The 22,934-nt window shown below is 44.0% G+C and overlaps 1 long non-coding RNA gene and 1 pseudogene across 1 annotated transcript; one reads left to right on the top strand and one right to left on the bottom strand.

Moving 5' to 3' along the window:
- The first annotated feature begins 319 nt into the window (after positions 1–319).
- LOC122123852 lies at positions 320–20,558 on the top strand. Its single transcript, XR_006150452.1, has 3 exons — positions 320–331; positions 17,754–17,760; positions 20,481–20,558. It is a non-coding gene; the product is annotated as an uncharacterized LOC122123852 (long non-coding RNA).
- LOC122123851 lies at positions 19,915–20,467 on the bottom strand (annotated as a pseudogene).
- Positions 20,559–22,934: the final 2,376 nt, after the last annotated feature.

The raw sequence follows: 22,934 nt of genomic DNA on the forward strand, positions 1-22,934 counted from the left end.
CATTCCAAACTATTTATGATTCAGTGGTATCCTATAGAGAATAAGCTTGTTTAATTTACTGTTTCCGTTAAATTTTTACTACAGAATACCCTTCATGGAGGCACTGACCTCAAGGGGCTCAGCTAGAGAAATTCTGCGCCAGGATTCAAAGGGATGCACAATGGCCGGCAACATGAAATGAACTGCCACACACACACACTATTGATAGAAGACAGGAAATTACGCTCTGAGAGGCTTGAAATTATTTATTGCTCTAGGTGCTCTACCACTTGAGCCACACCTCTACTTCCAGTTTTTTTTTTTATTTTTTGGTAATTAATTGGAGATGAGAGTTTCACAGACTTTCCTGCCTGGGTTGTTTTGAACTTCGATCCTCTCAGATCTCAGCCTCCTGAGTGGCTAGGATTATAGGTGTGAGCCACCACACATATGGCATAGCCTTTGATTTATTTATTTTACTGTATTTGATGTTGGAGGGGAAGGGCAAAAACAAATCATTTAAATAGGGATACAGGTGGACCCATTGCAGTCGTTATGTTGAAAAACGAACTTTACAACTTTGGCCGGGGGTAGAGGGGCTGGGGGGAGAGTGGGTGGGAGATGGGAAGGGATGGGAAGGGGAAACAAAGGAGGAGGCAACAATGCTTGATAAGAAATATACTCATTACCTTGTAATTGTAACCCCTCTGTATGGTATTTTCACAATAAAAATATATACATATTTAAAAAAGCAAGATTACTTGCCACATGTCATCCATCACTGTAAGCTGATGGCCAACAGTAATTATCACCCCCATTATCACCCCAGATGAGCAAAGTGAGACCTAGTGACATCACTTACCCTAAGCCATTCATATAGGTAATGAATGGGGAAATAAGACTGGAACCTTGGCTCATAGGGAAACGTTCATCTTCAAAAGGAGTTGGCAGGCAGTAACTCTGTAGAGACCATCCTTCACACTGGGTCTTTAATAGATGATATCTCGTCCCTCTCTTCTTCCTTGATCTCTTTAATAATTTTCCAAATAGAGTTAATTATTAATAATTTTCAGAGTTTTCAGGGGTGAAAAATGCTCAAAGTCATCGGGTATATTTCAAGTCATTGGGAAACCAATTTGTGGGGCCTGAACTCTGGGCCTGGGCGCTGTCCCTCAGCTCTTCAGCTCAAGGCTAGCGCTCTACCACTTGAGCCATAGCGCCACTTCCAGCTTTTTTCTGCTTCTGTGGTGCTGAGGAATTGAACCCAGGGTCACATGCATGCAAGGCAAACACTCTACCACTGAGCCACCTTCCAAGCCTAAGGAAACCAACCTTTTTAAGGTTGATACACATCCCTTTTTAAGGGATGATAGACATTGTTGCCTATGGTCTCCCTGCCCAAGGCTTTATACCAGGAGGTTCTAAAACCATTGGTGGTCTAGTTACAAAAAGTGGCCATGTTATTAATGTCATTCCTGTAGAGAAAGATGCAGGACCTGGCTATCTTATTTAGCTTCTCCTGGTAAGGGCAGGGGACAATGAAGCAGACATTAATCTGGGCTGCCCGATTCCAGATCTGACCTATATAGCTCTTAGAGCACATATTTTTGCACTTCTTTGTTTTTGTTTGTTTGTGGGGAGGATGGTGCTGGAATTTGAACCAGGGGCTTGTGCAGCTAAGCAACATACTCTAACACTGGGCTACACCTCAGCCCCCCCCTTTATTTTCATTGCTGACTGAAGAAGCCAGCTTTGAACTTGCTGCCAAGGTCTTCATAACTATGAAGGGAGGCAGCTTTCCCTCTTGGTAACATCCCCCAGTTCAAGGCAGGTTATGCAAACATTCCCCTGCACTTTGCATGGTGTGCTTACCTTTCCACCCCAGTCTGATTTCCAATTCTCGTTGGCCACAGCTAATTTGGTGCCGGGGAGGGTCAACTGCACAAAATCTTGGAGATCATTGGAGAAATCCCCCATTTCCTCCTGGGTTTACGTCAATTACATCCTTGATAATGAATTGCTCATCAGCTTCTGCCAAAGTTGGAAGTGATTGCCTCGGCAGGTAGCAATCATTTTATGCAGTTGCCACAATTATCAATCCCCTTCAGAATGATTGGGACACAGCAATAGGGTGTGTGTGTGTCTGTGTGTCTGTGTGTGTGTGTTTGTGTTTGTGTGTTTGTGTGTGTGTATGTGTGTGTGTAGATATGGACTAATCTTAGAAACTTGGCCAGAGAAAAATTATGGGTTCCCCAGGATGAAGATTGCTTAGCATGAAAGGAGCCATTAGAAAATGTATCCATTTCTGAGTCTCTTAGGAACTAAATATATTTTATGCACTGAAAATGTTAGATGGTTCTGGGACATTCCATGTTCCATCTTTCTTCTGCCCATTCACGAACATGCAGACACATGCATTCTCTGACTTGAGTGTTGAATTTGAACTATTAATGCTGGTGATGGCATGAGAAATACATATTTCCCCACCCTGAGAAAATAATTTGACACCATATGTGTAAAACATTGAAAATTTGTATACTGTTTGTCCATTCATTTCTGTTTTGGAAGTTTATCATAAAGGGGGGGAATAAAACAAATGTCAAGAAAGATTTCAGTATGCAGTGTTATCTCTCGTAGCAAAATATTAGAAAACACTTCAAAGTTCAATAAGAGCAGAATAGTTAAATAAATTATGGTTCATTAAATGATGGCATATTATGCAGCCATTAAAAGTCATGTTTTTGAAGCGTAGTTAATGACACATGGAAAATGTTCATTATAGAATGTCAAGTGGATGAAAAATAAACACGGAGTAATTAATTAAGCATCCATTACATAACCCTGCAGGGTGGATATTTTTATCTCCATATTATAAAAAAGGAAACAAAGGCTGAGAGTCTAGGTGACAGTGTGTGTATGTGGTGTATGTATGCATGTTGGAGGGGGAAAAGAGAGATTTATATTGGATTGAAAAGCACAAAATTAACTAAGCATGAATGGAATGTTGAGTGTGATGGCATATACCAGTAATCCCAGTGTTAGAGAGCCCAGGACATGAGTTCAAGGACAGCCAGGGATACGGAACAAGACCTTGCCTCAAATACAAAACAAACAGAAGAGAATGTTTTTCTCTTCATTTGTAATGATAATTTCCACCATCAGTATGCATTATATTTGCAATTATAAAGAAAAAGAATAAATATCATTAAAATGTCCCAGACACCTAAGAAATAATTGCAAGAGAGCATTTCCTATAAGAAATGAGATGAATCACTTCAATCCTAGCCTACTGACATTCAATCTTGAGTACAACCTGCTAGGCCGCCCCAGCTTCTGTAAAGGGCTGAATTTAGGCATAGCCGCAGGCTTGCCCTAAATTGGGGCCCAATTTAGGGGCCAATCTCCCTCCAGTTGACTCTTCCCACTACCATTCCTTGTCCCACAATGAAGCACCTATAAGACAACCATACTTTAAAGAGTTTCCACTTGGAGGGTACCAATCAATGGCTCATGCCCATAATCCTAGATACTCAGGAGGCTGCAATCTGAGGATTGTGGTTCAAAACTAGCCTGGGCAGAAAAGTCCCCCTGAGACTCTTATCTCCAATTCACCACTCTAAAACCAGAATTGGTAGTGTGGCTCAAGTGGTAGAGCACTGGCCTTGAGCACAAAGAGGCACAGGGACAGCACCTAGGCCTTGAGTTCAAACCCCACAACTGACAACAGTTTCCTCTCTAACAGCATCATTTCTTCCAAGTATGTCCAGGGATCCCTGACATGGTGATCTTGATTACAAACATCACTTCCTGGACATTTTTTTTTTAGTCTTCCCAAGTCAGGATGAGACTATGGGACCCTGTACCTGCAACTTCAGCGACAAGAAAGAAAATAAGCAGCACAGTGCTTAACCCAGCAAGAGGTCCTGTAGGACAGATATCTGGAGACAGAAAAATCCCTCTCATCATCTGAGGTCAACAACCTTCTAATGGGATCCTGGCTGTGTTCCTTCCCCTTTTGGGGACCTTGACCTTGGGGAAATTACTTCCTTCCTCTGCACTTCATTGTTCTCATGTCTGAAATGGAACAACAATAACAGTGGTTGTGATGATAAACACTATTATTATGGTTGAATCTACTTGATAGACCAGCAGTAGGGGGCGGGGCGTTGGCTCAAGTGTGAATGTGAAATGATTGCTCAAACTTCAATTTTGAAATGGCTACAGATCCTACATAATCTAATCTCTCCCCAGAAGCACTCTGGCCTTAGTTTTCAGTCCATCCTCTTTTCTCACTCAGGCGCTCTCTTTGCTTTTTCCTATACAGGCAGCACAAGGGTCTTGAATTGGCCACCCTCTTGGCCTGGTTATCCACAGGTCTATGTCTTCCATTTCCCTTCCCATGAGAGCATCCTATTGAAATTTTTCACCTTTCCTCCCTTCACATCACACTACTTTCCCTGTTTTTTTATTGTTCATCGAGGCCCTCAAGTGATTTGAGTAGTTCCTGGCGCTGCTCAATAAACAAACTCTTGGATAAGTGCATGGCTAGATGGGTGGATGAATGATGGATGGATGGGCACATGGACAGATGGGTTGGTGGATGGATGGATCCAGGCATGCATGCATTGATGATAGATACATGGACACATGGATGGACAGGTGATGGATGGATGGGTGCAAGGATGGATGTTTGGATGGATGAGTGATGGATGGATGGGTTTGTCAATGAGTAGATGGATGGATAGAAAAAAGAACTTTCATCTCCCAGGGAATTGATAGTTACTTACAGTGCAATGGATTAAAAAGTTCTGATACCTGCTTATTTGTCTCTTACTCTATCTGAGGGCTATAGCTAATATCTTAGAAATAAATGTTCGTCTCCCATATACTTTTGGCAAAACCCCCACCCTTCTCAGGTCTTAGAGATGTATATAGATGACCTGGACTTTTCAATACCATAGTCAGTGCTTAAGTACCTAGAGATGCTTCGGACCATTAAAAAGAAAAGTATGTCTCTAGAAAGCACGAATTAAATGCCTTTCTTTCCCAAGATACATGGGTCTAGGCTCTCTAGATGGTACATAGAGTGGATGGATGGTGGTAGGTTGGTAGCAATAGGCTGTAGTTGCTACGTTCACCTCACCAGAAGAGCCTATTCACCTCCTGGTCTAATGAAGTTTCTGAAGAAGTAAAACCACAATCCTTTCTGGGTTTCCTAGAAGCTCTCAGGAAACAGCAGCACAGCTTAGGAAGTAGGTGTTAAATGCTTCCTAATACTCCACCGTTTTACCCCAGGTCACTGTGGGGTAAAAGGAGACAGTATAGAAAATGGTATGGTTCTCTGGAGAGGGGACAAGGTGGCAGAGAAAGCCTCTGAGGCTCCTGGGGCATCACCATTTGACTTCAATGGTTTTATTTGTCATTCTGCACAGTGAGGTGCAGGGTGTTTTCTGAGATTTCAGAACAGGATGCTCCTGCCCTGTTCTTGGGTCTTTTTCAGGTAATTACCCTTAAGTTCTTGAGCAATCATTCAGTGGCACAAACCAGAAAGCAGAAAGGGGTGGGTGAGGGAACAGGCATGGACCATTCAGGCTTTCTCTAAGAGAGAGGGAGAGAGAGGGAGAGAGGGAGAGAGGGAGAGAGGGGGGGAGAGGGGGGGAGAGGGGGGGGAGAGAGAGAGAGAGAGAGAGAGAAAGAGAGGGAGGGAGAGGGAGAGGGAGAGAGGGAGAGAGGGGGGAGAGAGGGGAGGGGAGAGAGAGAGAGAGAGAGAGAGAGAGAGAGAGAGAGAGAGTTTTCTCCAGTCCTGGGGTTTGAACTCAGGCCCTGGGCACTGTCCTTGAGGTGTTTTTTTTTTTCCTCAAGGCTAGCACTCCACCACTTTGATCCACAGCTGCACTTCCAGATTTTCTTTTCTTTTCAGTAGTTAATTGGCAATAGGAGTCTCAGAAGCTTTCCTGCCCTGGCTGCCTTCAAACCACAATCCTCAGATCTCAGCTTCGAGAGTAGCTAGGATTATTGGTATGAGCTACCCATGGTGCCTGGCCTTTCTCTAATCCTTAAGCACAGATCAAGAGGGAGCTGGAGGAATCTAGGTGTTTCTGGAGACTGGGACCCTCATCTACAAAGACGAGGCAGTGGTGCAATCATGGGATCTCTGAATCAAGCAGAACAGCTTGATTCAGACCTTAGGTCTTATATTTTCCATCAGTGTGGACTTGCATAATCTATTGAATGTCTCTGTGACTCAGTTTCTCAAAGCCCACAAGAAAATGATCACATCTCTGATTGCATGATGTGAGAACAAGGGATAATCAGCTGGAGATGTTAGTGTTAGTTGGTACAGGGTAAATTATCAATGCATGGCGAAATGGCCACTTCTAGTTCCCTGAGGATTGGCGGCCCATAGGTTGTGAATACTGGGCTTTTTCATAACCTGATTCCGATCCCTGTTTCTTATTTCTTCTGTCTTACTGGTTACTTCCCACCCCCATCCCCTCCACGGGCAAAGATCTCCAGTGATGGTGATAATTTCCATAATCTTGTCACCTTAATTGCTGCTGTCACTGTAAAGTATTGAAATTAATTTTGATTTCTTTTTGTTTCTGCTTAGCACCTCGAATGTGACTAATAGGATTATTTTTGGCTTTGGCTTGGAGCAGGGTTCCCAGGAGCTTGAAGAGCAATGTTGGCCTGAGATTTCCATGAGGGACTGCTTTCTGGCCAGAGCCCCTCCTGGTACTGAAAATCTCAGGGCAGAGGGTCATTCAGTTTGTGATCATTTTGGCCAAATGGCACATACATGGAGCGAGCTTTCTTGTGCATTGTACACGTGAAACCTACTGAAATTTGAGTTATCAAGAAGGAAGCCGAGTGTCTCAGAATGTCATTGCTTGTGTGAGTTTCAAGAACTAACTTTAATGGTATCTTTTATAGATCAAATCGGGCAACCAGTGGGCAAGTAGCAAAACCAGGATTCAAATATGAATGTGTTAGGCTCCGGAGCTAATGTCTGCTGTGAAGCAGTGGCCCGCTTCTACAGATTCACTCCAAGGATTTTTAATATCTAATATGGGGGGTATTTGTTTTCAGTACTTGTATCACCTTGAGAAAGGAGTGTTTTCCTTCTTTCTGATCATCGATAGTGTGCTTGTCTTTCCAGGCTTATTTCTAACTTCCTTCTTTTTCTGTGTTGATGTTTTTTCTTTCTGACATCTGGGTATGTCCTATCCCTTTGTAATTAATTCTCCCCAGAGGAGATTCAGTGTCACCTTATGAAATCATAACTAAAATCTCATGACATTAACATGCAAGCTTTATAAACCTGAATGGCTTTCCACTGCACTTAGGATTAAAGATCAATGTCTATAGTGGATTTTTTTAAATGGCTACTTTAAAATTTTTTTATTATTTTTTATTATTATTTTTTGGTCAGTCCTCCCAGCAAGAGGGCTGGCCCTTGTGACTTATCTGACCCAAAACAGAGCATGGTGAGAACGATCATGTACAGCAGCCAAAGCTGAGTCCTTGGATCCACACCCCTGCTTTGTTTGGGTTCTCGCTGTATGAGGCCAGAAGCTGGGCTGTGTGGAGGCTCGAGCCAACCGTGCCTTCTGCCTTTCCACTCCTGTTCAACACCGAGGTGATCACATCAATGTGACTGAAATACCAGCCAAAGACCTCCTGCCCAGAAGATTTCTAGAATTCTGAGAGATGATTCATTGTTATGGTGTCAGGCCAAGTGAGTTTCAAATGAGGTCTGTTACTCAGCTACGGAAAAGAAAGAAATCCAAATACTTAGAAGAACTTTCACAGTGTACTCACCAACTTCATTCCTGTTCTAGTATTAAACTATGTTTATATATTATGTTCCAACCACAGCACAGAGAGCTCTTTCTTGATCACAGACTGTCCTCAACCTGGACAGTCTTCCCTCATGCTTGCTTCATGCTTGCCATGCTCATCAGTTCCCTTCAAGGACCCTCATTGCCCTCAAACACCTGAATCTCCCTCACCATAAGACTTGTATTCCTCCTTAACATCTCATGGTTCCTTCCATCCTTCCATCCTTTTTCCTAATGGACTTCTGTTGTTTCTGTCTCCATGTAAAGATTAGGGTTTTTTTCCCTCCTCAAAATCAAGATTTCTCACCTCCTGCCCTGAATCATGGGTTCTGGGACTATCATGAGCATTGTAGGATAGGTGGGAGTACTCTGACCTGTGCCCAGTAGATGACAGTAACACCTCTTCACTGCTACTTTTTAGAAAGTAAAAGTATCTGAAGGAATTTCCAAATATTTCCTGAGTGAGGAAAATGCACCCCTGGTTGAAAACCACTGCTCAGAATGGAGTGGGTGGGGCTTGACTTGACACTGGAAGATGTTGCCCCAGTTAGACAGCCTCCATTGTCAATCAACCTTCACCCTTTCCTCCAGCCAATGGGTGGCTACTATTAAAACCAGCCGACCGCCCCCCTGCCGGAATGTTACACTGAGCAAAGTGTTCCACCCTGTTGCAGTTTCCTGATGAGACCAACCTAGCTTCCCACAGCTTCCCGAAGCTGCATTTCCTGAGCCCAGTTCTTTTACTTCTTTGGTTCTTTTTAGAGCTGTCCTACATTCGCCCAGTAAGCTCCCCAATTTTTGTGATTTGCCACCAAAGGATCCTAACTTGTACATCCTCCAACTCATTTTCCAATTCTTAGGGTACCAGTAGTAACATCTTCCCACCTCATCTTGACTTTTCTCTCCCTTCTTTTTCTCTCCCTCTGTGTGTCTGTCACTCTCTCCATGCACTGAACCCCAAATATCTTCTCCACTTCACCCACCCACCTGGTTCTCTATCCTTCAAGACCCAGGGCTAAAAATATTGTATGAATATTCCAGACACCCTTCTTTTTCTTCCACATGGCTGTATGCCTTGACTGTCCTGTGTATTTACACACACACACACACACACACACACACACACACACACACACACAGAGTTGTGTTTGTCTGCATGTCTGCCTTCCTGCTGTGGAGTTCTGCTTTGGGGGTATTCAGAGTACCCGGATCCTTCTCAAGTCACTTCTCTTTGCATGGATGAGTAGGTGGATGGATGCACTGACCCCGAGCAAGGACAGAAGGTTTGAGAATTGTCCATCTTCAGGACTGAGAGCAATTGTGCTGACTTGTCCCAGAATAAACCTTTCGTAGGTCTTGTGCTCATATGTTCAAAGTGCCTTGGGCCAAAATCAAAGAGTTATTTCTCCAGATGCACAGAGGACAAATAGCACAAAGTCACTGTGACCTCTGAGATTCTACTTTCTTCAAAAATAACATGCTTTTATTTCCCCCTTGATTATAAAAGCAGTACAAATATATTGTGGAGAATTTATATAATGAGAACAGGCCAAGAAGGAGAAAATAAGAATCATGTATAACCCCAGCACCCCACAATAAATATTAACTTTTATGAAGTCCTCCTCATCTTTTCCCTCTCTGTACATAGCTTGTAGAGTTATTTATTTATATACTCCTTTTGTTACATGCTCTCTTCCATTTGATCTTAAAGTATGCTCATTTCTAGCCAGGTACAATCCTAACTAGCTAGGAGTGAGAGATGGGAGGATTGTGTTTTGAAGCCAGCCTTTGGGGGGGGGGCAGAGGGGGGGAGAGTTTGAGATTCCATCTTAACAAGTCACTGAATGCAGTAGTACATTAATCCATGCTACAGGGGAAGCACAAATAGGAGGCTCACAGTCCAGACTGTTCCAAGACAGAAAGAAAGCCTTTAACTTAAAAAATACCCATGACCCAAGTATTACATATTCACTTAGCAAGTGTGAACCCTGTGTGTGTGTCCATGTGTGTGAGCACATGCCCATGCTTGCTTCCTGTTAATGTATGGATGTTTTCATGTCAATTGTGTTGTTGCTCCTGTGAAAGAATTTTAAAACACATCCTAATTGTTTTCTTTCAAATGCATAGACATACATTGACACAGTGATCTTTTTAACTCCTGACTTTTTGGAACATATGTATTATCTCCAATTTTCATTTCTTCCCTAAGGAGGCAGTTGTATCTCAGAGAAGCAAGGGCCATTTTTCTTATTCCCTTACTTGTCAGCACCCTTCATTTTGAATAAAATATCCATATTGTACAGGATAACAGGGGATAAGACCATCTCTTCCTATGTTGATGGCCATTGTTTAGAGACCATTGCAAAGATGTACTGAAGCAAGTGGGTTTTGTTCTAGTGGCCCTGTTTTAATTAGCAATGCGTGATGATTTTGCTTAATAAATGTTATTGCTGGTTATTGAGGTGAGTGTATCCTTGCCACACCTGCCATGGACAACTTAGAAATGCAGTAGGTGAGAGGGAAAAACAATCCTTCCTCCTCAAACTTAATATTGTAGAAGAAATGTTGGAGGCTAGTGTGGTATTTCAATCTTTCTAGGTAAGCCGTCTTAGGTGTTCTGTTTTGTTGTAGTTTGCTACACCTGACTATGTGGAACAAACTTTCAAATTTGCCCTTGAAATTCTAAAACAGTTATGAGATTATTTCTAACGAGTGGCATTCATGGTAGCTATTCAAATGATGAATTTGGGTCATCCAGAAATGTGGAAGGTATTTTTCCATTTTATTTCTCTGATTTTGTCCTATTTTTTTTTAAGCATTGCTTTTTAGAAACACCAGTTGGCGGCATGCTGGATCTCTAAATTTGGTTCCCCACATCTTTCGTTTTATTGATGATGATTTCATGTCATTGTTCTTTGACTCTGTTCTGAGCAAGGTTTTTGCATTGGTCCTGCACAGCATTGGTTTTAGGCCCCACGGTTCCCCATTGTGTTCAACATATAACTCCATTTTGCTCTTACATTTTTGTATTTCCATAGCTTTTCTTCTCTACCTTTTATACATTTTTACTCAATCTCTTTTTTAAAAAAAATATTATTGCATGCTTTTATTGCTCCACAAGTATTTATTTTCTTTCATCAAATATTCCTCCATCCCTCTGGGATTCTCAAAGTGATATATATTTACTCTAGAAAATTAGAAAAGAAAGGAAAGTATGGGCAAGAATATGTAAATGACCATTATTCCATTAACTCTAAAAAAAAGCATCATTGTTAAATTTGCATTTCTTTTTCTTTCATCTTTTAAAACAAAACTGGAGTGTCTTTAGTATGCACTGTTTTGTTTAACTTTTAATTTGGAAACAATTACAGACTCATAGGAAGTTGCAAAAAAAAAGAGAAAAAAATGACAGCAGAGTCTCTCGAGCACTTGGCTCAGCTTTGTCATGTGCCATTGAATATGACCTTGGCATAACATCAACACCAATAACTTGACATTGGTACTATGTGGTTTCCCTGGCCACAGATCTGATTGAGCTTTGACCATCGTTTAACACAAGGTCCTTGGTGTACGTATGTGTGTGTGAGTGAGTGTGAGTGTGAGTGTGAATGTGTGTGGTTTTGTGCAGTTTTATCCGACCTATACAGGCATGGGCCAGACAAAACCCAAACACAGAATTATGACATCATCAGAGAGCGACTCGCCCTTGTGCTACTCCGAGGCTCACAACCTTTACCCCATCCATAGGCCCTGGCAAACTCCAGTTTGTTTCTTCTTCAGTCTTCCCATTGGACAATCAGAGGGCACAGAGTCTTGATTGGAGAGAAGGAATAAGTTCAATTTATATATTTATTTTGGAGATCTGTTACAGAGCCTGGTGAAATGGGTAATATTTGAGTGTAGTACATTTCCAGGTCACTGACAGTACATTTCCAAATGCTCTCAGAAAATTCTTTAAAAACATTTGAGATCATGACTCTGTTAATTAGCTTGATTTAGTCATCCAAAACTCTTATCACTTTGTACCCCATAAATACATATGTAACTATAATTTATCAATGCATAATTTTAAGAAGGATAGTACATAAACAGAATCATACAGTATGTATAAAGCTGATATAGCCTTGTATAGTGTCTGTCACCTGCATTCTCAGCTACTCAGAAGGTAATGATTGGGAAGACCACAGTTCAAGGCTAGCCCTGTAAAAAATTAGTTAAGACACCATTTTGACAAACAAGATAGGTATGGTGGTACACATCTGTCAACCCAACTACCCAGGAAGTATAGATAGGAAGTATAGATAGGTCCAATGCCAGTCCAGACCAAAAAAGAAACCCAACAAATAAAGAGCTGGGGGCATGGTCCAAGTGGTAGGGCATTTTCATAGCATATGAAATGCCCTGAGTTCAAATCCCAGAGAAAAGGGGAGGGAAGGAAGAAGAGAGAGCAAGAGGGAAAGAGGAGAAAGGGAAGGAGAAAGGGAGAAATGAATTAAGCTATTATGAACGTTCATGCATAGATTGAGATTCTATATTACACATTGTTTTAAAAATCTCATTTTCAAAATATGATACTCTAATGTAAGCATTTCTCCAGGTCATTGTTTAGTGTTTGACAACAGTTTTAATGACTGCATAATATTCTACCATATGGATGTAGTTCCATTTATTTAACCACTTCTCAACAAGTTCATGTTTCTTTGAATTTTATTGACAGCCTACCAGCTGCTTTTTAGAGGTTTTCTCCTTTTTCTCATAATAAATCTTTGAAAATGTGTGCACTTTCTATGCAATTTTAGTGCAACAACACATTTCAGGTATGATAAGAACTTTGTTTTCCTATGTCCCAGATTGCTGGATTTTAATGTCTCTTTAATTCTCTCAGAAATGGAGACAGGGCTAGGCAAGGTTTGGTGTTTGCCAGTTTAGGGGCGTGCCCCATTGGCCTGGGAGTCTTCTTGAATCTCTGTCCCCGACCTCCTGAGGGGTGGCAGATGAACCTACCCCCTGGCTGCTGTCCAGAGTGCTGAAACCTGCTGGCTGTAACTAAGTGTGGGCAGAGGCCCACTCTTTGTCTCATTCACATGACAGTGAGAATCTATCCATGATGACTTAGCATGGTGTTTCGAAGCAGCACATTCAACATGATCCAAAGTACAGAATTTCCACTGCTCCAATCTGCTTCTGCTTCTGTGTGTGTTTGTGTGTGTGTGTGTCTTTCTGACTGTATAATGCATGCTCTCAATCCTGAGCTGCCCTCCGCCTCTTTCCTCCCACTTTGCAGCTCATATCTTTGCACCAGAGGTTGCAACAAGGTCCTACTGTTCATTCCCTCTTCAGGTCACAGCTCTGGCTGTCCCAACCTCCAACTGGCTTTAATAAGAAGACTGAATTGTGGAGATGAGGTCAGTGTGGAAGTCATAACTTCATTAGAACCCATCTCCTCCACACCAGACCCTGTAGATCTCAGCTATCAGGAAAGTTTCCCCCTTCCTTATCTTGCTGTGCTATCTCAGGTGGACAAGAGAGAATTCCTCAGCTGGTGGCAGTTTCTTCAGGAGTCTGTGTGCCAGCCTTGCATCTTGATGCAGCTTGAAATTATTTTCACAGAAATGGGGTGCAACCCAGAAGTCTGTAATAGCTTTGTCATCTCAAAGAATGCTATGGTGGCGGCGGGGGAGTGGGGAGAGAGCAGTGTCTTATTCTCCTCTGAGTGACGATGACTATCATTTCTGTAATACTTCACTGGTTCAAAAGCACTTTCTATGCATTATCTCAGCCCATTCATCCAGTGTTTGAGTACCGGTTATATAGGCCAGGCTCTGAGAATAACACAGCCCCCTTCCTTTTTCTTCCCTTAGAATTCTCCAGTGACTTCACACAACATTCAGCATGAAACTTCTATCACATCCCTGGCTCCTCCTCCCTTCCCCCACCATCCCCTCATTGTATCCACCCCCCCCCCACTTCTCTTGCAGAGCCAGCTACCCACTTCCCATCCACAGAGAGCAGCTACTACCCTGGAATCTGCTTATGATTTTGGTCTGAGATGCTCTTTCTCCATAGTCCTGTAGTTTACTGAGTCTTGTCTTTCTAATCTCACCTCCCGTGTTCCCTTCTCCAAGATCAAAGTAAGCTGCTTAAGCAAATATTGGCAACAAAAGCATTTCCCTCCCCACCCCCAACCCCGTGCCCCAAACCAAATCCTTGCTTGTAGCCGAGGTCATGAGTGGACTAGGAATTACCATGAGTCAGGCCCTAGGTTAAGCATTGTGAACACAGTGGCAAAAAGCTTTCACGTCCCTGGCTTCTTGGCATCTATGTTCTCTCTCTTATCTGCCCGTCTTCAAGTAGACAGGACCTTGCCAAGAGATGGGTAATAAGATGATGTCAGCCTAAGAAGGGGGATGTGGTAATGCTTACAATTCCCTTGCCAGGAACTGCCATTTGTTTCTCTCCTCTGATTTCTAATCTGCTCATTTATAAGCTCAAATTCTAGAGAAAAAAAAAGAAAATAAAAAAACAGGATTAATTTTCAAAGTGACCCCGCCATCTCTGTGAGAGCACCGTTAACCTTACCTACTTAGGAAACTGGCTAGCTTCCCGGCCCCTGATCTAGGAATGATTCACCCTATTGAAGTGAAGAAACAGAGGCTCAAACACACTGGTCCCAGTGTTTACCCACAGAATGTTCCACAGGAGGCTAGATTTGACTTTTGCTTCCCCCCCCCCCCCACCTCCCTCCTCCTGAGGAGATGGAGGAGGGCTGGTTGCCATGGTGATGCAGGATGCTGACATCCTTGCCTTGTGCTTCCAGGGAAGGTTTCCTTTTGTTCTTCTTTTAGGGTGGAGGAGGGATGGGATGGGTTGGGTGAAGAATGGAACCTGGACTCCCAACTAGGTAGATGGCCTCCAATCCAGAGGCCACTGGCCATGACTTGAAGTCCCCTATCTGTAGGGATAAAGCCCAGCACATCGCCTCCACCTTGTTAGCCTCGGCTTCCTCCTCAGAAAAAAAGAACTTTGCTTCACAGAGCAAAGTGAAGTTGCTTCTGCAGAGCAAGTAAATTTGTTCCCGTAAGTGGTGAGGTGGTTACTTACCTGGGATATAGCAAAGTAATTGAAGTTGGTTAGTAGAGTCTTATCACAGCCATTGTCGCTACCATCCTTATCACTAGGAGATTTTCAGTAGCTTCTGTGTAGATGACAGAGCCAGGGCTCTGGGACAAAGAGAATAGAGGCCAAAACTTCACCCAGATATTTATTTATGAGCTTCTGAACTCACTCATGTGCTCGTTTGGATCCACCATTGATGAGCGCATAAACTCATGCACCTGCCTCAGTTTCCTTATCTAGAAAGACAGAGGTGATAGAACCTCTCCCCCCACCCTACTTCTCAGGGTTATTCTGAAGATTCAGCAAACTTAGTTCAATTCAAGCATCTGGCACATAATAAGTACCTAGCACGGGAGTTAGCTGAGCCTGGGTTTGAATAGAGATCTAACAGCAGGGTAACTTCTGATTGTAGGATAATATCCATTGCTTAAAATCTTTCAAAGGCACTTCGTACTCGAGGAAAAGTTAAAAAAGGAAAAGAAAAGAAAATAGCAACATTTTCCTCTCCCAATGAAAGAAGAGAGTATCTTACAACCTGTTTGAAATGAAATCAATACCTCAGGCAGGTCTGAGATGACCAGCACCAGGTAGGCCCAGGCAGTCCATTAGCCAGTTGACAGGCATTGGTACATCTTTGCTCTCAAGGTTACAGGCATCTCATTTCCCACTCTGCTGAGAGGTGAATGCCTCAAGTCTTGGGCAGCAGGACCATGTGAGTCACTTCTATGCATCATAATGCACGCATCCTGCGTCAGCCTTCCTGTGGCCTCCTCCCAGATCACCCTGGACAAAGTCCTGCTGCTCCTCTTCCTTTTGGCAGGCACAGCTGAAGCCGGCATCCCCAGGTCGGTCTCTTCGGCCTGCCCCTCTGTGTGTCTACCATGTGGTACGGATGCTTTGTAGGTTCGAGGTTGAGTCTCATTAAGTCCATTGGTTTCCTACATCTCTTACCAGCCCCATGCATGACTCTGGACATACAGCTCAATTAAAGAAAAGAAAACTTGTTCTTGAAGATCGTCCTCCCTATCTTACGCCTGGGGGATGTCAACGGGAGGGAAATGCCACATCATTCTCAAAGCAGATAGGACATGTCTCTGGGATCTGCCTTGGTCTGGCTACAACTTGGCCTCTGACTTGCACTGTGGCCTGGGCAAAACAACTTAACCATTCTATGTCTCAGTGTCCCTACTTACAGTGTATAACCTGTCCCCTCATAACAGTCAAAGAGGGATTAAATGTGAATGCATATGACTATGAAGGCAAGATTACCAGCATGGAATTCACGATCAGTGATGGCAAGTGTTAACCGTTACACTCATCCGTTTGTCTTCTTTTGGACTGTGAGATCCTTGATAGAGTTAATGAATGGTATTTGGCGTTATTTTCCCCAATGCCAAGCAGGGCACCAATGATAGGTGAGCAGTGATTGTTTGTTAACTAAGTAAACACCTAAGCTGGGGTTCCAATGCTGCCAACCATAAGCTGTATGGTGTATGGTCTTGGGCAGGACAGTCAACCTTTCTGAACCTCTTTTTCATCTGGTTTTTAAGAAAATGTATGTTCTGCCAAGATGGGGTGTGTCTGTGTATGTGTCTGTGTGTCTGTGTATCTTGTGTCTGTGTGTCTGTCCATCTGTCTGTCATGAATGCACCAGAACTGAGATTTGAACTCAGGGCCTGGATGCTGACCCTTAGATTATTTTTCTTTATTTTTTGCTCAAGGTTAGAACTCTACTGCTTAAGCCACAGCTCTACTTTTGGCTTTCTGATGGTTCATTGGAGATGAGAATCTCATAGACTTTCCTGCTCTGGGTGGCTTCGAACCACCATCCTCAGATCTCAGCCTCCTGAATGGCTAGGATACAGGTGTCAGCCACTGGTGCCCAGTTCACTCTACCAAAAATTTTAACTATCTTCATTCCCTTTAATTCACCCTACAAGTACTTGCAGTGCCCACTATGTGTGTGACTGAGAACATGGACCCTACCAGAACATTCTGGAGGCCCAGGAGCCTTATTAGGTATAGCACTCTCCATATGGAAGGGGGTCTCTTATAGAAAGAATCAGTACTAAACTCCAGAGTGAACTTAACCCTGGTATGAAAACCATGCAGATGACAGAGATAGACAAAACATCTCTATTGATTTTGAGATCCAAGGTCAGACAGGCAGTCCACACAGTCCCATAATTCAATTTGAAACTATTGTCCTCAAACCCGTGCTTCATATTGTGAGACAGGAAACTAGAAATGATTCCTTTCCCCATAGGCTGGGAAGGTGTAAGAGCCTCAAGGCCATGGACATTTAATGGGGAGGGAAGAAGAGTGTGTGGGGAGAGGGGGTGGAGGTGAGAAAAGGGGATGGCCATTGGGGTCAAGTTCACGGGCTCATAGGCCCTCCCTTGGGGCCTATTATATTCCAGATGGAAAAGTTTGAACAGAGACTGTATTTGTTCCTTGGATGTAGGCCAAGTTCACGTACTGACCTTGCCGGTTCTCCTTGCTCTCATTGAATGAGATCAGTTGCTTGAAAAGGGATCTTCCACTATGGTTCTAAACTGTCCCTCACTCTCTCCCATTCCCCCAAATCAATTCCAAACTGAACCATGCCCACTCCCCTCCCCTCTCCCCCATGGCAGTGAGGAAGAAGATAGAAACCATTCCTTCAGGAGAGGCACACAGAAGACAGACAGCCAACTGTCTCGGTGTAGAATGTGGACAGAATGGCTTCTGGTCCTTAGCTGGGCATTTCCTGTGTACAAGGTACTGGACTGAATGATATATACTCCGTAGGTGGGTGGATGAGTGGGTGGGGGTGAGCTGGATGGTTCTAGAAAAACCATTCTTCCCATTTTTCTTAGTGGGAAAAAATCAAAGTAGAAATGATCTGAAATAAAAGAGCCATCTGATACTACTTTGAACTTAACCAAAACATTAAAGTTGGTAGACGGCGACTCTTGGTTGTAAGTGACAGAAACACAATGAGTTTCAGGAAGTAGGAATATTGGGGTGACTCACGGGAGGCATGTCAGCCCTGTGCCTGGGCCTGCCTGTGTCTGAGAGGAAATTGGGCCTTTTCCAGGCTCACATGTCAATCTCTCAGTCCATCTTGTCTCTGAATTGCTTTTTCATATCCAATGTCTCTACCCAGACTGGCTTTCTCCATTCCTGTGTGGAAGAAATCTCACGTGATACCTATGTGTCCATGTGAAAGGAGACACAGGTATCAGCGGTTCTCAAGCTGATCTGGCATACCAATACAATCTCTAGTTCCCAGTATCCCAATCTCAGAGGACTCTGATTGGGGTCAGGTGTGGACCTGAGGACCATCCATAGTGGGTTAACATTTTTTTCTACCATGGCAGTTTCTAGAATAGCCCTCTGGGGTGAGATGGAGATGACTGACAAAGCTATCCAGGCAGATACAAAGTATGAGGGTGGAAAAGGTTTTTTATGATAGCCGGTTATGGTACCACACACCTGTAATTCCAGCTACTTGGGAGAGCAAAGTCAGGAGAATCACAAGGCCAAGGCCAGTCCAGCCAAAGGTAATAGAGATACTCTGTCTCAAAAAAAAGAGAGAGAGAAAAACAAGATAAAGCAATGAAAACATCTGGAAGGGTATATGGCACAAATAGTTGAATGCTTGGCTAGCATGTATAAAGTCCTGGATTCAGTTCCTAGCACTGAGGGGAGTGGGGGGGGGGGGCAGAGGGAGATTCTGATGTGGAAACTGAGCCTCCAAGAGGAGAAGTAAACTCCCTCAAAATCTCCAGTGAAATAAAAGTGGAGATAAAAGTTGTGAAATAGCCAGAATCTTCACCCCTTGGCCTCAAGCTCATTGGTAACCATGTCTCTCTCCTCCGCGGTGTCCTTTCAAACTTAGGGAGAAGTTTGGAGAATAAAGTTAGACAGCCAGCATCTTGTAGAGTTGGGTTCTAGTCAGTTTGAGGGTGCTTGCCAACATCTCTGAGTCACTCAAACCATCCTTTAAAAAAGAGAGAGAAAGAAAGAGAGAGAGAGAGAGAGAGAGAAAAGGCAACCAAGCCGGCTCTAAATGATTCATGATACCCAGCATGCATATTTATAGACTCCGTCCCAGGGTGAAATCCACTCGAGGCTCTCTGTGCACACCCCCATGCATCTGGGAGCCTCTATCAAGCACTTGGAAGCAAGAAAGACTATGCCACTTATTCACCCACACGTGTCTGCAAGGGGATTTGAACTCTCCATGAACTGCCACCACCACACGGAGCCAAACCCTTAAGTGCCCATCTGGGAGAGTAGAGCTCCAAAGTGCAAATTCTGCTCCTGCCCGACACCAGACATTCTTTTAGTTGGGGTTTTTTGTTTTTTAAGTTACACCTCAACCTCAGAGCACCAGCCTCATCCATTTTCTATCTCTCCTCCTTTTTTTCTCTCTTTCTCTTCCTTTCCTGCCCCCCTTCTCCTCCTCCCTTCCCTCCCATTCTAAATGTTATTTGCTGTGATAATTTGCAAATCCTTATACCAACCAATAATCTCTTTATTCCCTTTTTTAAAAACCCTCTGTACAGTATTCTCACAATAAAAAAACCTCCCTCCACCCTTTCTTTCTCCCTCCCCCTTCTTCCTCCTTCCCTTCCTCCATCCCTCCTTCTATCTTTCCTCCTTTCTTTCTTTCTTTCTTTCTTTTTTTTTTTTGTCAGTCATGGGGCTTGAACTCTGGCCTGGGCGCTGTCCCTCAGCTCTTCAGCTCAAGGTAAGTGCTCTACCACTTGAGCCACAGCGCCACTTCCCATTTTCTGGTGGTTTATTGAAGATAAGTCTTTTTTTTTTTGCTGCAAAAAGCTTTATTTTCATTTGGTCCAAGGCTTGGGAAGGGTTCCAGGATGGTTAGTTAGGAAGTTTCCCAATGGCTAGAGGCAGAAACTCGGGTGGAAACCCTGATGTGCGGCAAGGCAGAGATGGCCCCTCAAAGGCTGCTGGGCTCTGGAGTTTTCTAGTCATGTTTGAGAGTGAGACATTCGAAAAGATCCTCGCCCTGCTGGGCCTGAGGGGCCGCCCCCAGCCTGCGGAGGTTGGTTAAGTGGTCGCCCATCTTCTTGATGAGCTTCACCTCTTCATCCAGGAAGTGGTTCTCTAGGAAGTCTCAGAGATGGGGGTCTGTGCGAGCAGAACCATGAAGATCCACAATGGCTTGGTTCAGGCTCTTCTCCAGGGCCAGGGCGGCTTCCATGGCTTCCACGGTTTTGCCCCACTCATCCTGAGAAGGTTTCTGCACATCCTGGTTCTGCATCTTCAGGAGGCGCTGGGCGCCCACGCCCTCCAGAGCCACATCCTCGCGATTGAAATAGTAGCCCAGAGAGAGGCAGGTGTAGGAGGCCGCAGATGCACGTTGACCAGGCGGTTGACGGCAGCCTCCACCTCGGTGGAGTAATTCTGATGAATCTGGGAGGTCATGGCTGGTCGTCAATACAGCGCTAACCACAGGAAAACACGGCGTTGGTTGGTCCTGGAAGCAGGCCACAGGCGAGAAGATAAGGGTCAGAGGCAGTGAGTGGAGAGGCAGTTGGTGGAAAGGAGGAGTCCCCAGGTCTGTTCCGTCCAAACACTGTTGGAGCAAGACACAGATCCGCGGGACTGGCTCGCACTTCTGCCTAAGATAAATCTTGTGGACTTTTCCTGCCCAGGCTGGCTTTGAACTGAGATCCTCAGATCTCAGCCTCCTGAGTAGCTAGGAGGACAGGTGTGAGCCAGCTTTCCTCCTTTCTTCTACCTTTCCATCCATCATCCATCCTTCCATCCATCTATCTATCCATCCATCCATCCATCCATCTATCCATCTATCTATCTATCCATCTTTCCTTCCTTTCATCCACATCCATCCATCCATCCATCCATCCATCCATCCATCCTCCACTGGTTTATTCAACAGTGGTTTACTTTGTCCTTTCTCTGTGCAAAGCAATAGAAGGCTCCAAGGGCAGGTGGTGGCTATACACTGGGTCTCAAAATACTTCCAGGCTGGCAGAAGGCAGAGACACTCACACGGCTGTGAGGAGCAATGTATGAGGTGTGAGGTTGGGGCAGGGGAAGGGCTGGGTTAGCATGGTGGGTGCAGCTCCCAGTGGGGTTGGGGCTCTAGCCTCCTGCTGTCCAGCTGCTGCACATGAAAATGAATGCTCAGGAGTAGGCAAAGAGGGAACGCTTCAAAGGATGGACGACTGGTCTTTCATTGCAAGGCTTTGAGGATTCACAAAGGCAGTTGTTCAGACTCAACTTTGGTGTCTTTCCAACTCTTTGGTGTCTTTCCAGCTTTGGTGTGGGATGTATGTTTAAGTGAATAAGATTAGGGTCGTTCCTAATTGCTTATAGAAAAAAAAAGACTCTTGTTTATGGGCTGAGAATGTTGTTTTCCAACTAATTAGCTTGGTGGGGCTGAATGAAGAGTTGCTTCTGACCCTCCTCAGGCAATTAAACTAAGTGTTCCTATCCTGTCTTACAACACCACCACCCCCAGCACCCCCTCTCTACACCTTCCTCCACTCCCCCCCCCCCCCCCCCCGCCTCCTTCTGAGTTTCTGCTGCCAATGAACGGCACGCCAGGAATGGACACACATATTGCTCTTCTGGTTTTCGGTTTTTGCTTTTTTTGTTTGTTTGTTTGCAATACCAGGATTTGAACTCAGAGACTTGAGCTTGCTAAGACAGGTGCTGTACCTCTTGAGTCACTCTGCCAACCACTTTCTACATTGGTTGTTTTCCAGATAGGATTTTGCTGTATGCATGCCATCATGGACTGCAATCCTCCTATTCATTCTTCCCTGGGGTGTACCACCATTGCGATGGAAGCTTAGAAATATTTTTTTAAAACTAGACTAGGTTTGAACCTCCCAATTTCTGCCTCCCAAGCAGCTAGAATTGCAGGCTTGAGCCACTATCTGGCAGACTGTTCCTTTTTTTTTTTTTTAGAAAAGGTCCTAGGAAACAGTGAGAGGGAGCTCTGTTCTTATTTGTGTATGGTCATAAGTCATCACTCTGTTTATGATGACTTTGCACAGTAGTGATAGGAACCTGAGGAGTTACTAAAGGAGCTGTGTGCACCAATGCTGGGCTGGTCACCCAGACACTTATTGAATATAGAGTTTTCCCATAATCCCTAGGGACACCATCCTACAGCCATAATCCCAGCATTGAAATCCGGAAGGACCAAAAGTCCTCCAGCCTACAGTCCCAAAAGATCAAAATAGAATTAATTCTTGGAACATCAACAATAAAAAATACTTTTTTTTGCAGGGGTAGGAAGGAGGTTATGGGGCTTAAACTCAGAGCCTGGGCCGCTGTCCCTGTCTCTCTTGCTCAAGGCTAGCACTCTACCACTTTGAGCCACTGTTCCACTACTGGTTTGGTGGTGGTTCATTGGAGGTAAGAGTCTTACAGGGACTTTTCTGCTTGGGCTGGCTTTGAACCACAATCCTCAGATTTCAGCCACCTGAATAGTTAGGATTACAGATATGAGCCACCTGTGCCTGGCTTAAAGAAAAAACATTTTTTTGAAAGACAGTTATCCTTAAAAATGGTATTTATTCAAGAGATATAGAAGCACCCCCCATCCACTTTAATACAATAAAATATGTGACAGTACTGCTTTTTTCTGCAAGCCTGAACATTCAGGTCCTAATGACAGCTGTGTGGTTGCACAATTATGAGCAGAAAAACCTATCAGTGAAGTGGTCAAGCTAAATGTCTCCATGCATATCACAGTGTTTGGCAATTGTCTGCATCCAGGATTTTTCTAACTGCAGTCATGTGCAAAAAGCCAAAGTGAACAGCCTCTCTTTCACAAAATTGATCAATCTGGTGATGGGTCACCTAAACTCTTGAAGTCCAGGACGTGACTATGTTTGTAAGCATGGAGTCCATCCCAGCAGAGGAAATTTCTGTTCCAGGTCTCAGGAAATGCCAGCTCTTGGTCAGTGTTTATTATCTCTAATTGGATGGTGCCTCACTGCACAAAGG

Source organism: Dipodomys spectabilis, unplaced genomic scaffold (assembly GCF_019054845.1).
Source record: "Dipodomys spectabilis isolate Male_0828 unplaced genomic scaffold, ASM1905484v1 ptg000231l, whole genome shotgun sequence".
Classification (NCBI taxonomy): domain Eukaryota; kingdom Metazoa; phylum Chordata; class Mammalia; order Rodentia; family Heteromyidae; genus Dipodomys; species Dipodomys spectabilis.